General features: G+C 37.7%; 1 pseudogene; it reads right to left on the bottom strand.

The window, feature by feature from the left end:
- Positions 1–127: 127 nt before the first annotated feature.
- Positions 128–18733, bottom strand: LOC122358120 (annotated as a pseudogene).
- Between the last annotated feature and the right edge of the window lie 180 nt (positions 18734–18913).

Below are 18913 nucleotides of genomic sequence, written 5' to 3'. Positions count from 1 at the left end.
GGACTGGGTGGGGTCCAAAAGTCTCACAGTTTGTAGTTGTGTCGTGCGCCTTTCAGAAGTTGCTTTTCGTATATCATCTGAGAAAAGTGCATTGTTTAGTCGCTATCCATCGCCTCCGTTCCTCTCGTCATACTATCACTGGACGCAAATTCAAGTGTGTCCCTGTTTTGATCGCAGAGCATCACAGGGAGCAGGAAGGCAGAGGATTGTGGGTTGTTTTTTTTTGTATATAGGCATTGTGGTATATGGTGTGTCCTAAACCCCCTCCCTCCCTCCCAATCACATCCCACCGCCTGGCTTCATTCACTTGCCGCCGTACATCCTCTCGATATCGTCCTGATAGTGCGTTTTTAGTTCCTTGCGTTTGAGTTTGAAGGCGTCAGTTACCAGGCCCGCCTCGGCGCCCAGGGCTCGGCGCTCAGACGGGATTTTCTTTGGGATCTCAAAGCGTTCCAGTTTACCTATAAAACAGAACAGATTTTATTTAACATGGTTTTGGATATATATAATATATGTGTGTGTGTGTGTGTGTGTGTGTGTGTGTGTACATAGCGCAAGAAGCTTTAAACAATTTGGTAAAATGCTGTGCATAGTCTTCTGCCAAAGGTTTTGAGAATTTTATTGGAACTGGTTCAGTAAAATTAACTGCCTAAATAAGCAATAAAAATTAGACTTCCCAACTATACCTGAGAAAGAGAGGACAGTATGAAGATGAAAGTCTATTATGCTCACAAAACCTGCATTTATTTTATTAAAAACACAGTAATGTGGTGAAATATCACTGAAAGGTAAGATAACTGTTTTCTGTTAACTGTTGAGATATATTTAAAGTGTAATGTATTCCTGTGAATTTTCAACAGCATTACCAACAGTTTCAGTTTCATTATCCTTAAAAAAATTATTCTAATATGCTGATTTGCTGTCCAGCGTATATTTGTTATCATATAAGTTGAAAACAGTTGCCAATATTTTAGTGAAAAGAATTTATATAATATTCTTTGTGGAAACATTGATACATATTTATGGAATCTAAGATTTACATTGTAAGATGTTTTATAAAAATCAACATTTGTCAATTGTCAGATTTTCAGATGGCAAGTTAACCTAAAGTATGGTACAATTCCAGCTCATTAAAAAAAAAAAAAAATGGACACACCTGTTACAGCCGCGTCTGTGATGATACGTAGAACCTCCTTCTCCATCTCTGCATGGTTGCAGAGCTCCTCCCATGATCCTCTAATGCCCTTCTGCTCAGCTAGGGCGGTTAACTGCTTCTGATTGGGCACCACAAACCCAATCACGTAAGACTCGTCACTGTAAAGAGAAAGAAAGATTTATTCGTCTCAGCCTAAACACTATACAGCATTTGTGAATGCATGTTTGTCATGTGCACTCACCTGTTGGCATAAGCGCAGATGTTGTCAATGAGCGGGCAGTTTTTGAGCACAGCCTCTACTTTGCCCAAAGACACATATTCACCAGCTTGCAACTTCACCAGGTCCTTCTTACGATCTACAAGCACACGCCACAACCAGTTAGAGGAACTTAGAAAGGACTGTGATAACACTTAAAGCAATAGTTCACCCAAAAAATAAAATTCTGCCCATCATTTACTCACAAGTAGTTTCAAATCTGTATGTAACAACTGACGTTAGCCACTGACTTCCATAGAATGGAAAAAAGTACGGAAGTCAATGGCTACCATCAACTTTTTAGTTACAGACATTATTCAAAATATCTTATTTTGCGTTCAACATAAGAAAGGTTTGGAACAAGTGGAAGGGGAGTAAATGATGACAATTTTCATTTTTGGGAGACTACCCCTTTAATCAGCGCCGTTATTTTGTTAAAGTTTGTGTGCGTCTCCACACCGATAATCTTGAGGCAGCCATCATGGTGAAATTCGCCGATGTCTCCGGTGCAGAACCAGCGCTGGCCATTTGAATCCACAAAGAAGTCCTCTCGGTTCTTCTGCTCGTTTTTATAGTAACCCATTGTGACGTTAGGACCACCAATCAGAATCTCCCCTCGTGGGTTTGGTTTATCTGTGCTGAAATAACCACCTATGGCCAAAAAAAGAACAAAACGGGGGTTTTTTAATAGCGTTTAAATTCTCATCATACTTTAATTACGATAAAGAAAAACCAACAGCAGCCAATGAACATCATTATTAGTGTTGACAGTTAAAAATCCGAACTCGCCTTCCTCCCAGTCCTTCAGCATGATCTCTGAACACACCAGAGGAGCTCCAACACGTCCAGTGCTGTAATCAGAAACTAGACACACACACACACACAAAGCATTAGCACACCTATGCAATCAAGACATTCATTTACAGGTTTCATTTAACGTCATTGCATTTGAAGGTATGGTTTCTGTCATTTTTCTTTAAATTCTAACTGTATGTTCCTCTCCCTTTACTATTATTACAGCAGTAAAAGTCACATTATACAAGGTTTTATTCAAGACCTCTCACCACTTATTTAAAATATACTAATCCCAAGGTTCCCATACCATCAGACCCATAAATCCTATTACTTTTTCTTAGTCTTTTATAAGCAATTTCTACCTATATCACAACTACAAATCCAAGGATGACTTTAGCGTTATTTTGTAATAAAACCGCTGATCCTAATTTGACTCTTAAAGCCATACTTACACTCGCTGATGGTCCCGGCTCCACAGGTCTCAGTGAGACCATAGCCCTGTCCCACAGGACAACAGAAGCAGATGTTCATAAAACGCTGAGTAGCTGCAGATAAAGGAGCTCCGCCAGACAACAGCACACGCGTGTTACCTCCCAGCAGCGAGCGGACCTTCCTGAACACAAGCCTGCAGAACACCATGCAATTAGACATTAGAATTATAACAGAGAAAACAGAACCGCTACTCAACAAACCCAGCGAGTTTTAGATTCCACGATTTTGCTAACAACATGGCAGCATTCATTATACCTGTCACACAGCGGCGTGCTGTATCCTTTAGAGATCTGCTCCATCTTGTAGTTGTATGCCAGAACAAAGAGAGTCTTCTGCACACTGCTCATCTCTTCAACTTTAGTCATCACATTTTTATAGATACGGTCCATAATCTCCTATACGGACATAATGAGAGAGGAGTGCTTCACATCTCTAGCAAACTCAACAGCTTTGAGTGTGTTTTGGGAACTCGAGGTTTCTTACGGGTGCGGCTGCCATCAATGTTGGTCTGAGCACGCTGGTGTCTCCTTTACTTCCTTTTGATTTTAGATGACTGTGGGAAAGGGCAAAAAAATGATGTTATATCATTATCACTTTCTGCAGTAATAATGCAAATGCTTTGGCAATCTAAGTATTCTGAGATCGTAAAAGAGCTTGACATGGTGATGACGGCACAATGGCATGACTCATGTGCGTGTTTGTACCTGGTCAGCAAGAGTCTGAGGTGACGAATATCCAATCCGGCAGCCATGTGACACACACACCAGCTCAGCGCTGAGCTCCAGGACGTGAGCAAGTGGCAGGTAGCCAATGTAGGTGTCATTCTCACTGCCGCAATAAACCGAAAGAGCGTTAGAAAATGCCTTACCAACATCTAAACAAACTTTTCAGTGTTCAGTCACACAGACAAAGAAAACTTTGAAATGTAGAGGACAGCACAAGCACAGCTTCATTTTCAAAATTAAGAAAACGTTTTCAGTAATACATTCCAGAATGAATAAATTTGGTTCAACATATCATGAGACTTTAAAGATTAAAATGAACAGTAGCAAGCAAAAAGTTAGACAATGTTCATTTAGTTTTTAAAATAAGTTTATGTTACCATGGCTGCACATCTAATAATAATAATAATAATAATAATAATAATATAAAATAATTGTCTTTTTGTATTAATTAATGCTGTCATATAATATGTCATGTTTATACATTAAATATATTTATAATACAAATGACATGAATATAAATATAGACATGTAAATATTTTCACATATATACTGTATGTGTGTGTATTTATATATACATTGGATGTGATGAATCATGATTAATTGTTTAATAACAATTAGTTTAACAGCACTCGTTTTAATATTTTGTAAAATGTAACTTATTCCTGTGATGCAAAGCTAAATTTTCAGCATGAGTACTCAAGATCCTTTGGAAACCATTATATCACATCATATTAATTATTAATATAATATCATATTAATTATCAGCTTTCTGCTTTAAAACCTTTATTAGTAGGACATGTTAGTATTGCCAATAATACTTCAATGGAGAAATAATTAAACAGAAAAACTTTGAAGACAGACTTGTCGGGCATTTAAGAATGATCAGAAGATTTGGCTCACTGGTTAATCAGGTTATGTCGTCCCACTTTTTTTGAAACGCATTGAGAATTTATTCACAAAATGTGCTTCCATCTCCCATTATTTGCATGACCCTTTATTTACAGAACTCCACTCATGGATGTTTTTGAGAATTAAGGAATTTTTTTTTTCAGAAATTTGGCGTTTCCATTACTCATTTATGATGCGATACTTCAGAAGCATCAGAGAAACTCACTTCAGGTTAGGAATGCGTTCAGCCATGCCGGTGATGCCAGCGATGATGTTGCTATGGGAGATCATGACTCCTTTAGGAATGCCTGTGGAGCCGCTGGTGTACATGATCACTGCGATATCAGACGGGAGAGGCTGCCTGCGGGACACCATTACTGCTCACAGAGAAACACAGTCACATCACTTCATTAGAGCCAGACGGCCATGTTGTTGTGGCATTCCAGAAAAAAGTGCGCTAAAATAACTACTTTGCGCTAAAATACAAACTTTTTTGTAACGGAAACTTGAAGCCAAGATCTTTTTTTGGACTGCATGAACCTTCTCGGTCCAAAACAAAATTCATAAATCTGCACAGGCTAATGAAAATGAAACCACCGGCACCTGTAAATGTGCTCTGATTTGAGATTTTTCATCTTTGTTAAATTTTAAAAGCTTAAAAGTTACATTTAACTTTTTGTTTCATTAAAATGAATAAATGTAAATTTATAATTAACATACTTTTAGTCATTTAATATTTGGGTCAAATACACATTTATATAAATAGTTCACCAAGGCTGCATTTATTTGATCAAAAGTAAAGTAAACATCATGTAAGGCAAAATTTTAAAGTTAAGTATAATTGATGCTTATGTGCATCATCTGTGATGAAAGATAACGTTAACGTGATAATTACTGTTATTTTTCATACCTACACCCTTCAATCCTCCAGTGCTCTGAATGTAAAGTCTTCTGGGAAAATGAGATAGACGTGACCATTTCATTTGAAATCAAATGCACCTAGGATCATTCATCCCGCTCTGATTCATATGTGTGAGCACTAGACAGGTAACATTAAAACAAGTCTAATGCTCCAGTGAAAGGTCTAAACCTTTTATCTCAGTCTTTTGAACAGAGAAACCTTTCTCTAATAATGATAACATCTCCCCGTCTTATCTCCAGAGGGCTTTTCTTGCTCTCATCTGACACAAAGGCTGAGCGTGTGGGATCTCAACACCGGTCCACATGTACTCTTTTCATCTTACAGGAAGATCCTGCTGTCTTTCTTCCCTCAACAATCTATGTTTACAGCTCTTATTGTGTTAGTACACAACACAAGATGTTTGCCAGCAAGCAAGAGCCTACTGTTCTTGGGAATTCTGTTGTTGGGACTGTTGAGTATATACTATATACTAAAAGTAGTATGTGAAACCATATGCATGATGCAAATATAATAGTATGCACGTAAACATTTCAGCCAAAGCGGTGTGCTACTTGAGACTTACTATTTTCAGGTTTGGATCCTAGTTCCTGCACAGCACCCATGTTGTGGACCATGATGCCTCTGGGGAGATCGGGGCCAGCTGGTGGGCTTCTTATCAACAACTATAATGTGCTTGAGTCTGGGGACATCCATCAGAATGGCCTGAGACGGAGAGAGCAAATGATTGAGAGCATGAGTGACAGCAGCTCTTGATAGCTGATGAGTGGTGTCTGAGATATGGCCTGTGCCTTGTTTTCACCTTGAGGCGGCTCTGCAGCAGGTCTTTGCTGGTGATGATGTGTGACCTCAGTCTCATTTAGACCATGAGCTATAGCTGCTCCTCCCAGTGTAGAGTATAGAGTCACCACTGAGACCAAGAGAAAGAAAAAGCATTTAGATTGTGTTAGAACTGTGACTTTAAACATAAAAACGAAGAGACTAAAAGAGACTACACATAAATAATTTAACACCACATATAATAAATAACAAACATATCTATTTATATAGTGCTATTTGAATTAAATTGTGCTATATACAATTTATGCTAAATATTATTTAATAGCAATTTTATTAGACAATGTAATTGTATATAAAATGTAATATACACATATATATATATATATATATATATTTATTATTAATATAATAACATTATTATTATTATTAATATAATAACATTATTATTATTATTAATATAATAACATTTTATATGATGATAATAAATTATTTCAATTAAAAATCAATAAATATATTGTCATATTAAAACTGTACTGTAAAATAAAATTTTATAATAACAATAAGAATCATAAAGTCTGAAATTGTATAGTAAAAGAGTATTCATTGTGATTATACAATAATAATAATAATACTTAATAATACTATTATAAATCATGTTTTTATTTGTTATATCAAAATGCAAGTAAACTCTAAATATAATAAAGAAATATTACAATTTCAAATAAAACTGCACTGTAAAATAAAGACCAAGTATTTGATTATAACAGTAGTTATAATCAAAGTAGCTGTAATAATAATAAAAACTATCTAGATACCTTTGCACTAATTCAAAACTTGCATACTTATAGGGCCAGATTTATAAAAGGCAAGTTAGCGTTAGAGTTCAATTCCATAAAAGTGCTGATGGGAGGTGAATCTCAATTTCATAACGACCAGCTCAATCTACCAAGAGCAAGAGCATGTATAGTACAGCAAACGTGAATTGAGATGAAACCAAAGGCTTTGTGAATCAAACGTCCTGCAGCATGCATGTGTGTGAGAAAAACACTTCTGATTTCAGTGTGATGTTGTCTGTCATCAAGTACTACAGCAGTGCTGCTATCTTTGGCCTGATATTCTCTCCGAGTCAGCATAATGCAGCAGACAATACTCTGTGTGTGTGTGTGATTTATTTGCTCACAGGGGAAGTTGTACATGAAGCAAGCCTGAGCCGCTATGATCCATTCTGCACGAGTCTCGCAGAAAACGGCAATGTTACAAAGAGGCTTCTGACCCAGCGCAGCCAGTCCGCTACCAAACCTCTGAGACAGATGGAAAGTGTCTTCATACGAAAGCCAGTTATAATCGCCCAAAATCACCTAGAGACAAAAAAACAGAGGACTCAGGAGTTGCATTGTATTAAAATTCCCAGCAGCTCTCACAGCAGCATGTGACTTCTTTTCGGCTTCATGTAAACAGTTCTGGACAACAACAGAGCAGAGATAAAAACAATTTACAAAGAGAAACAGCCACTGAACTTCTTCCTCTGGAGTTCAAGAGAATTTGTGAGCGAGTTCTCATGGGATCCGGTCTCATAACCTCAGAATGACTCTACATATACTTGAATATTGTGCAAGTGCGTGTTTAGAAAAATGTTTTAGAACATTTCCGAGGGCCTACATCTGTTTTTAGGCATGCATTACTTTTCAAGGGTTTGAATAAATAAAAATAATAATTATAAATAATAAAGATACATTTGTAAATTAAAAAACAGGGCATGCACACCCAAAAAATATGGCAACTAATGTGGATGTACTGCAATTTAAAATATGCAGATTAGATTTGCAGACTGGATTCAATTAACAGAATCACCTTCAGTGTGAACAAAGTGAATGTGTGTGTCTCACCTTCTTGAAGACCTTGCCGTTTGGCTGTATCTCATCCTCCTCGCTCAGCACCTCTCTTGTGCCGAGGCAGTCTCTTTGAGGGAAGTGTACTACAGCGTATTCAAACACTTTATCTAAAGTATCCACACCCTCATGCAGCAGGGACACCAGCTTCTGCTGGTTGCTAATGGCCCGGTACGGCCCTGCTGGAGTCCCGCTTACCTGACGGGACAGGAGATCAGAATGAGGTCACGGGCAAAGATTCGGACATGTACGACAAACACAGGGTGACAAAATGAAGTGTTGCACGAAAGTGCGAACCCAATTGGGGCCCGATTCATCATATTTGTAACCAGCAATTTCATTAAGTGATGTTGATCAATAATGAAAGTGACTCAAATCCCTCCATTAATCTAAGATAAACTGCGGTAATCTCAGTTGAATTATTACCTTTTGCATGCATTATGTGTTGAGGTACGCTACTATTCAAAAGTTTGGGCTCAGCAAGATTTTTTTCTAATTAAAATATTGCTTCTATATTTAGCAGTGCATTAAATCGAAAAGTTCCAGTAAGGACGTTTGTGTCACAAAACATTTTGTACTTTAAGCAATTTTATATATTTTTTAAGAAACCTGAAACCACTAAGCAGTACAACTGGTTTGAGCGGTTAATAGGAATAATGAATGTTTCTTGAATTAATTCTAGGAGTTCTAGTTTCTAGTTTAATGACACTTTAAAAACATATTATCACAGAAAACAGTTATTTAAATTTAGTGCTGTCAAATGACTAATTATGAAATTTTGTTCACTTAAAGTGTGAACAATAGATATACAATAGATATTTTGAAAATATTTAGGCTACATGTATATTACATAGAATATTCTTAATTTATAAAAATATTTTTTTGTTAAGATATATATATTTATTTAAATATACACAGCACATGCATATAAAGGCATATTTTGGATGTGATTAATTGTTTGACAGCACTATTTAAATAGCAATAATATTTAATAATTCTTCATTTTTGATCCAATAAATTTAGCTGAGGATAGGAGAATTATATTTTTAAAAAAAACGTCATGCCCAGTTTTTGACTGAAACTGTTCAATGAATCCCATTGTACTCACTGAGCGCGCTTTGATTCGTTTAGCACGGGCCTGGCTCCCGCTGGCTCCGGAGAGCAGGTACCAGGGCAGGAACGTGATGACTGAATAAACCCAGACGACCGACCGAAAGACCTGCAGCAGGAGAGGAGACATGTCCTCCTTCAACTTCATCCTGAGAGGAGTGAGAAAGCAGAGGATGAGAAGACAGAAAGATACAAAGTTAGTGATTTACTGCCTCACAAGAGCTATTTAGCTCTGATATTTGTCTTTCACTCACTTTGTGTTCTTCTTTACTTTCCTCCAAGTATGCGATAGTATTCCTCTTCTTCTGAAGGTCTTACTGAGTTCCTCCGCGTTCTTGAAGTGCTTTACGTTACAGATGGTACTTGTTGGCCTTTCTACTGCCTACTGTCAAACCTGCTGGCTAAGTGGGCAACTTCCTGTTCCATTTCCTTTTCCCACTCCAGCTTCCTGCTCTGGCGGGGTGCAAAGCCTCCTGGGTATAAGGATTCCCTGTGGAGAAACATACCAAGCAAAAATGTCATGCTTTTTAAAATCATCAAAATTTGAATTGATACTTTAAGTTCTAGAGCAACACCAGTCCACTTTTTCCCATCAGCCCTGGTTACAGAAGTATTTTTTTCATACAGGTAGATTTAAAGCATAGGAAGACTGACTATAGACCGACTACTTTAGCAAGAAGAGAGTTTTTAAGACGCGTTTTTGAGATTTGCTTTTTCAGTTCCCTCATTGGTGGAAATTTTCACAGAATTGTGGTTAATGTAGTTTTTTTTTTTAACCAGTAATTTGTTGTTGAAATAATGCAGGCTGATAGGTTTAGGAACAGATGCTATCTGGACTCAAATGTAGGCTAGTCGTATTAGCATGTGTGTTAGCCACTATGTCACGGCTCTGACAGGATCATTGTGAGGCTGGCAGACAGTGAACGCCATGAGCTCAGATGACAAACAAGACAGGCTTTGTCGCCCTGGAAGGATGAAGCTCACACTAAAACAGTGCTCTACTTGAGAGAAGGATGTGTTTATGAATGCATGTGTGTGCTGAGGGGAAGAGATGGAGGGGAGGGGGTGGACGAGCATATCCAGAACATGAAATACAAACCGAGATATTTGGCCAATTTCGAAATCCCAAAAATAAAGATCGACCTGATAACCCGGCCTATATGATAGAATAAGCTAGTTTTGAACTTATAAATTACATTCAAAATGGGTCAATAATTCCCAAGTGCAAAAAAACACACCCCAAACCCTCCGGGAAGATGCATGTTTTACAGCGAGAGATAAAACTAAAGAAACTAAAGAAAATACAAAGAAACTGGGAAAAATAAAAGCTGCAGACTTCTTTTTGGGTTTGATGCTTCAAAGCAAGGTCAAAAGACAAGCCGGGATAGAGACGTTCTCAAATATCAGCAGAAATGTTTTCTCTCCTTGGAGCTTTACTCAACAGAGGTTCAGAGGCGGTCAGGAGTTGTGGTCAGTCACTATATGCATACCTAGAGAGCAGGGTGGACCCTAAAAAAAAGCCAATAAATGATATATAACACAACTTACTGATAACAAACGAGACTCTGAAATGAATCCACAAACGTTTTACAGAACAGTCAAGATTCACCATTTACCAATGACTTACTTGGAAAATGTACACAAAGGATATTCTGAAGAATGTTGGGATCCCACTCACTTCCACTGTACCGATAAGAACAAAAAGCAATGAGGCGTTTCTCAAGTAATCTTTTTATGTTCTACCGAAAAGTCACGAGTAAATTATTTTTGGGTGAACTATCTCTGTGAGACCCTTTCTGAAATTCCAATATCGCAACATGAACTCTTCAAGGCTTCTCAAACTACTTGTGGATAGTGGATTGCAAGCTAATTGTTTCTGTGATAAACATCATATGGTAAAGTCGTTGCCCTAAAGCCGTGTGAGAGGGCTGAGTACAGAGCAGCAATAACAGATAGCACATTCCCTGACTCCCAGAAATCCCAGACATACTCGCCTGGAGACCAGTAGCACATAGACATTAAAACCTTTTCCATCCAAAGGAATGTCACAGGCTGGAGATACGTGTAATATGTAGACATAACCCCAGCGTTCAAACTCTCTCTCTAGTTCACGCAGACCATTTATAGAAACTAAGCTGCAAAATCTAGGTCGTTCAGAAATCAGATGTGTCATAACCATTAGCACATTAACATATGAGGAGTTTGACTATTACATAAAGGCTTATTCATTAATCGACAAATATTCTGATGGACAAGTTAATAGCGTGAAATATGCAGAACGAGGGTATTCAATCATAATTGACTTAATTTTTACAGAAATAAATGAAATCATTTGATTACAGTATTTTGATATACACAACTGTTCAAAGTTTTAGTATCAGTAACATTTTTTTAAATGTTTTTAAAAGTTGTTGCTCACCAAGGCTGAATTTCATCAAATGCAATCAGATCAATAGCATAAGCAACTAACAGTACTATTGTTAAATATTACTACTATTTAAAACCTTCCATTTTAAATATATATATATATATATATATATATATATATATATATATATATATATATATATATATATATATATATATATAGGGCTGGGGCGATATGGCAAAAAAATTATCACGATAATTTTTTCCTTATCAGTCGATATCGATAATTATCACGATAAATGTCAAATCTTTATATCTAGCGATTTTAAAGGCAGGTTTTTTCTCCTGAATAAAAGAAAAACCAGACAATTAATTATTATTTATAGTTTATTGTCAGAACATGACAAATAATTTTCAAACAATGATCAATTGAGGTAGATACAGATTTGAATATTACTAGTTACATCAACATCAATAGAATAATATTATTAATATTAATAGAATATATAAAACGTTTTATAAAAAAATAAGAACTGTAAAATTATACAACATTTGTAACATGGCTCTGACTGTAAATGTAGAGTTAAAGTGATTAAGTATATTTATCTTCCAACAAAAAATGAGAATAGACAAATCTTTTCAGCATGCCAATCCCTTTGTGCAGCTGATTTAACACATTTTGTAAAATGTTTGAGCTGTCTGACAATATAAATAAAAAAAATAATAAACAAAAGAACAATCTTAACCATTTTTCAGCATTTACTGCTCAAGTTTTCAACAGCCAAAGACATTTCCCTACAAGTTACGTGCAAGAAAGACAAGTCTGTCTACAGTCTCAGGTTTTAAAGCTGCTCTATGACAGGTCACAATGTTTCCTCCAGTACTAAAAAGCCTCTCGGAAGGGGAGCTGGTAGCAGGGATACACAAGTAACGCCTTGCTAGTTGGCTTACTTTTGGAAATTTTTTGTCATACATCTTCCACCAATCCAGGGGTTCTGTTTCACTGTCTGCATCTGGAGCCATGAGGTAGTGCTCCAGCTCCATCTCCACTACCTGCATGTCAGTGAGTCCTGTGTTGCTGGGGGATGGCCTCTTAAAACTGCCAAGTGACTTCCTCTGCTTCTTGGCAGGAACAGCTGCAGCAGCTCCCCCCTCTGCCTCCATTTCTTCTGTTCTGTATGAAGCCTGTGAAGTGGATGGACCTTGGTCTCCTTCCATATTCAGAATCTCAGAAACTGCTCTTTGTTTGATTCCCTCAATTTTCTCTGGCCTGATATATTGAGTCTTGAAGCGCGGATCAACCAAGGATGCCATATCAAGCAGTTCATCTGTTATCTCCTCATCATACTTCTCACTGAGATAGTCTATGACTACTGTCTTTATGTCCTTTGTGAGCTGTGTGTCATCATCAGAATGTTTCAGGACCTCTGTTTTGAAGAGGTGCAGCACAGGCTTAAGGTAGGACACACTCACATAAGATTCACCAGACAGTGAATCTGTGAACTCAAGAAGTGGTTTCAAGCCCTCATTTATTGACTCCAAAACGTCAATGTCCTGCCAGGTAGGCACCAAGTGTCTGGTTTTCTTGTCAGCAGTGAGTACCTGACTGATAGCCTTGTGCTGTTCAATCACCCCTGCCACCATCTTTTGACGTGAGCCCCACCTGGTAGGTGATTCTGTCACCATCTTGTGTCTGGGCAGTTTAAGTTCTTCCTGAGCAGTCACAAGGTCTCTTTTCTTTTTCAAGAGAAAGAGAAGGCAGCCACTACTTTTTTACACAGCCCGACAGCTCGTTCCACCCTCTTGTCCTTCCCGCTTTCTCTGAGGAAGGAATGGAAATAGATACTTACTTTGTCTTTTTCAACACAATATTTTTTCAAATGTATCCACAATATGTAAAGAAAAAAATATATAATATACTGTAGCAACAATTGAGCAGCACAAGGCCATCAGCACTATATAAATTAGCTTTTATATCAGCATCATTACTACTACTACTCCACATTAAATATTTAGGCTAAATTATGCATTTCAGTTTTAAATATGGCTTCTTTCTTGTAATCATTAACATTTAAGAACACATCAATAATACAACTGGGGCTGCAACTAACAATTATTCTAATAATCGATTAGTCAGTCGATTATTTTTTGAGTTAATCGATCAATTGGATAAAAACAAAAAAAACAATTAAAGCATTAATTTTTATTCAAACAGAACTAAAATCTTTAGAAAGTGCACTCCAAAAAAAAGAATTTAAAGCATCTCAAACAGAAGTTTTAAGCATCTCTTAATTTTCTCATGCCATTTTTTCTTGTCTAGTAATCTTGATTTAAGATTTTTTTAATATATTTGGACTGGAAACGAGACAAAATTACTAAGTAAAAAAGCTTTTTGCAGTGTAGGAGTGAATTTTTTTAGGCGACCGTAATTTTAGAACGTTTCACCTTTAATGTTTCCATGGCTACTGGCGTCATGTTTGTCACGTGACACACGCAGCCACAATAACGCTGTATGACAGATGTATCCCTTTATTTTATTTTTCCGTTTTAATTCAAAATTTTAACACACAGCGCAAGATTCAGCACGTAAATTCATAAGTTAACGTTACTCCCAAAAAGTTACTACTTTTAGTAATCAATTTTAATCGATTTAATCGATTCGTTGTTGCAACCCTAAATACAATATTGATTTAAAATTCATCATCATTATTATTATTTCTATAACTTTTTGTTATTAGATGGAATACGGAGACTAATGCTACCAATAGCCAAGTGTAGTCGATGTCCAAAACACTGAAGTCGTGTCCATTTATTGAGCGATGCAGCTTTTACCATGTTTGCACCACTATCAGTTGTGATACATACTTGTCTGGTTTCACTCAGCCCCCAGGAGGTGAGTGCTTCAGTCATTCCTTGGGCAATAACTTCACCTGTATGATCTTCAGGACAATAAGCTGTTTGAAGGCATTTGCTCTGAAGATTCCAGTCTTCGTCTATAAAATGAACTGTAAGGCTCAGATAAGGCTCCGATGTGCGACTGGACCATATATCCAAGTAGTAGCGAAAAGAATTGTACATTTTGCAGATGCCGCTCTACCGTCTCCCTACACTCAGTATATAGCCGTAGGCGCTGTCTGCGAAGAAATGTTTCGGCCCGGTAGTTCGTATCTGGGGTCAGAACGTGGATAAGATTCTTAAATCCTTCATTTTCGACAAGACTAATGGGAAGCATGTCTTTTGCAATGCAATATGCAACTGCTTTTGTGATGTCTCCATGTCTTTTTGTTTTTTCTCATAAGGCACGGCTTTGAAAATGACGACATGAGACTCTGCTGGGTAGTTGCGCTGATGCTTGTAGATGGTCCACGACGTTTACCAACACTTGTTTGGGTCTGTAATTTCTTTGCATCTTCGTATTCTGAAGGGTGACGTTGTTTTAAATGATGAAAGAGGTTTGTGGTGTTGCCTGTTTTTGATGGCACGAGTCGTCTGCACAGTTTGCAGTGCACGTCGCTCTGTTTTGTGTCGGATTGCAAAAAACCAAAATAGCTCCAGACTACTGAAGTTGAGTGACCTTTCTTGTCAACTAAGTCTGTGACCTGCGAGCTAGTCGTGGACGGTGCATTTTCTTCACTGTCGCTCATTTTTCTTACTCCTCCAACACGTGCAACTGACACTGTATGGCTGTATAGTACTAACACTGCGTGTGGCATCCAGAAGCGCAGGCTGCAAAATGCGTGCGCAGCGTTCATTATAGTGCGTAAACATTATCGAGCGCTTATCGAACTGTCATTATCGTGTTATCGAGAAAATTTATATCGTGAAAATTATCGTTATCGAATTATCGCCCAGCCCTATATATATATATATATATATATATATATATATATATATATACAAAATGTAATTTATTTCTGTGATTTCTGTCATTACTCCAGTCTTCAGTGTCACATAATCCTTTAGAAAAAATTTATTGGGCTAATTTGGTGCCAGAAAAACATTTCCTGTTACCATTAATTCATTGATGAACAGAAAGTTTGAAATATATTTTTTGAAGTAAATTTGAAATGAAACTTAGAAACTGATTTTAACTAGATTTATTGTCTAGTAACATTAAAAATGTCTTCTTTATGGTCCCTTTTGATCACTTTTTTGATCAAAGGTGTTCTTGCTAATAATAAAAAGTGTGTTAATAAAAGTACAGTTTTGTTATGAAATTCCAAAATCATGATTTTAGTTGGTATGTTATAACATTTAAAACACATCTTCACTATGAGTTGTCAGTCAACAGTTAGATTTATTTATTCACTTTATTTACACATCTTTTTGATCACGCCAGCATCAAGACTATTTCCTTTGTGATTCTAAATTACATTCAGATGAGACATTTTTAAATAGGGTCAATAATTAAATATACAGAGGAAAAACATCCATCAATTCACAAAAACAATGTTTACCAGGTGGAAAGGAAGTAGCTGAAAAAGGTGCCATGAAATTTAAAAATAGCTAATGGGCATCTGTTAACTTAAAGCCTATAACTGTCTAGTTGTTTATTATTATAATTACTTACTATAATGGGAGGGATTTCAATGTGTCAGGCTGTGACTTGCAGCACCAGACACATCTGGTGTAGACAGCGTAACTAAAAAAAACTATTGTGAAATGTACAATCTGACATTAACAACCATTTCCCTTATACGCGTGTAGAAATTCAGGACTTGTGCGTCAAAATATGAAGCTTAACTTAACATTTGCAATTCAAAAATGCTGGATGGGCATAACCAGGTGGGCCAAACCATTGAAATATGATTAGCAAATGTGTGATCCTCCTCTGTGCATCAGTACTTTCAACAACAATCCCCATTACTGGCAACACGTGCATCTGAATGCGGCACAAGAGTTAGATATTTGATGGCGATCAGCATAGTGAAGGTCTTCCGCTAAACTCAGCTATCAAATATCATCTCCCCTGAGCAACCTGATCCAAACTCACCTGCGCTGCCACAACACTCGACCGAAAGAAAGAGCGTGTGGCGCTCAAGGGCACGGTGCTGACAGATCACCTGCATTAATATCTGTAACATTATGCTAAATAGTCGTGCTTGCCTTATTAATATTCATGACCGAATGGGTGAAAAAACAAACAAACAAAAAACAACTTACTCTGAAGGACGGAAAATTGGAACAACCAGCCAGGACACGTCAGAAACTGCATAGAAGAATGCAAACCCCTCTGAACACCTTAGCAACCAAACAGCAACACCCCGGTGACCACTCAACACCGCAGCGTTGATGTTGAGTTTTTGCACAGGCAAGAACCAACATGGTTTGTGCGCGGATACCCGAGTACACTAAAGGCCGGTGATAAATCTCACAAATCTTCGACACAGAGAAGAGGATCCGGTATAAACAACAAAAGGCTTAAACTGAAAACAAAACGATTTTGCAAAGCGTTCTCTTCCCTTTTTCCTCTTGTGATCGAAATCAAACCCCCCAGCCCCACGCAAAAATGCAGACAGCGGTTGCAGAAGTGAAGGAACAGGCTTCCAGACACACCTACCAAGATTTTTTTTAAATCAGAGCCCCATCGCTCGTTACCCATAATCCCTATTATACACCACTAGAAGAGGTGGGTGTGATCGGACCTGTTCGGCTGGTCCATCACCTCGTGCTCAGGGTGTGAGAATAGAAGACGTTAATCATACACTCCATATAATCCAGGCCATAGGGAATGAAGCAAAACTATTTACTGCACAATTAGTTTCACAATCTATGCTGCATCACGTTTCCAGTGGCGGTACAGTATAAAGCATCACTGTGCACTCTACAAACCAGAATAATTTTGTAACCACGTTTGGTGCATCCGTCTCTGCTTGCAATGCGTTTTTGAAATAAATGTCATTAAATATGCCTCACAGCGCTCATCGTTCTGTACAAGATGAGACATATTGCATGTGACTATTTATAGCGTTAAAGGGATAGTTTACCCATACTCTTGTCGCTACAAACCCTCAAGACTTTGGTTAATATTGAACACTCAAATTAAGCCTTTTTCCATTCTTATGTATCGTCTTTATGAACAGAAATGTTATCTATAGAAAACACGCCTTTATCATGTAGATGTAAATAAATGGCTAAATTAAATCTGTTTACCATAAAAGTCAACAGTATCTCTTCGCCAGACCGATTGAATCATATAGATATCTATTTTTTGATCTTTTAAGAATATGTTAATTAACCCAAGTCTTGTGAGTTCAAAACAACAAGAGGGTCACTAAATGACAGAAAATTCCTATATGTGGATGAACCCTTTCTATAATGGGATGATTCCCCTAAAAATGTTGTCTTCATTCACTCTTTCATACCACTCGTAAGCATTTAATTGTGTTTTTGAGCAGACTGAGAAACAGATTTGACGTACCTACAAGAACATAAATAGGAGAAATAACAATAATTGGCGTGTTTTTGACAAATGCTCTTTGGCGTACGATGTGGACGAGAAATGTCAAATGTATATTTTAACCCAGTGCTCCTATTAAATACATGCAAACCTTCACACTATCGAACAACTTCAAGTTCAAGTTGAGTCAAACATTTGCAGATACTTATTCTTAGTGCTGGCCTTCAATTGACAGCACATAATCCAGATTATCTGAAAGCATGTCAACCCACTATCTTCCCGATCACCCACAACACACTGCAGTCCCGTGCCACCAGCAAACTCATCTGTGACCTTGTTTAGGCAAAGCATCTTCTTCACGACAAAATATGCTCGTCTGCCTTTAAATCACACGGAGAACCTAAGATGATGCGTAAAAGGCCGTGCGTGTTGATGTCAGAATGCGTGTGAAAAAAGATTAGCTTGTTTAGTGTGCATGCAGGTGTAAAATAATGGGCTGGAAGCGCAAAATAATTTATGTATTCTCGTGTGTGTGTGTGTGTGTGTGTGTGTCATTACAGGCTAGGGACAGAAGAGGCCTCAAAGATGATCAGTGTCAAAAGAGTAACGCAATGCCATCCATATCCCACATTCCTCGGGTTAAGAGGTGTCAGAGACTGCAAAAAACCCTATTCACACGCGAGTATTGATACGTACGACGCTTTACTCCGTGCATGCGAGTCTTAAATATGTAAATCAACGTTGCACCACACGAGCCGCACAGACAATAAACACTCACCTTATTCTTCCAAGCTGCCGCCGCTGATTCAGTCAGACTCGCAGCATCCCGTTTAAAATGGGCGAAATGGTATCACAGAAGAACTAGACGCCGCAAATACAGAGTAATGATTGTTATTTTTTTTTCTGGGTCGGTGTATATTGCGGTCGCTGACTCGCGCCGGCCGTCTCTCTCAGCCCGGAAGTGATGGAAGCGTTGTCATGGCAGGGGCCGGTTTCTCGCGCTCCTATTGGCTGACACCGGGTGGCGCGTGTTGGAGGCTGACGTGACATCACGCTCGGGTTACCAGCGGTCATGATCGATTTGATTGATTTATTAGTGAAATTGCATTGGTATTTGTTTTATGTATTTGTATTTT

Source organism: Puntigrus tetrazona, chromosome 14, assembly GCF_018831695.1.
Source record: "Puntigrus tetrazona isolate hp1 chromosome 14, ASM1883169v1, whole genome shotgun sequence".
Lineage (NCBI taxonomy): Eukaryota > Metazoa > Chordata > Actinopteri > Cypriniformes > Cyprinidae > Puntigrus > Puntigrus tetrazona.
The sequence above is the reverse complement of the archived record's forward strand: the minus strand, read 5'-3'. Positions and strand labels throughout refer to the sequence as shown.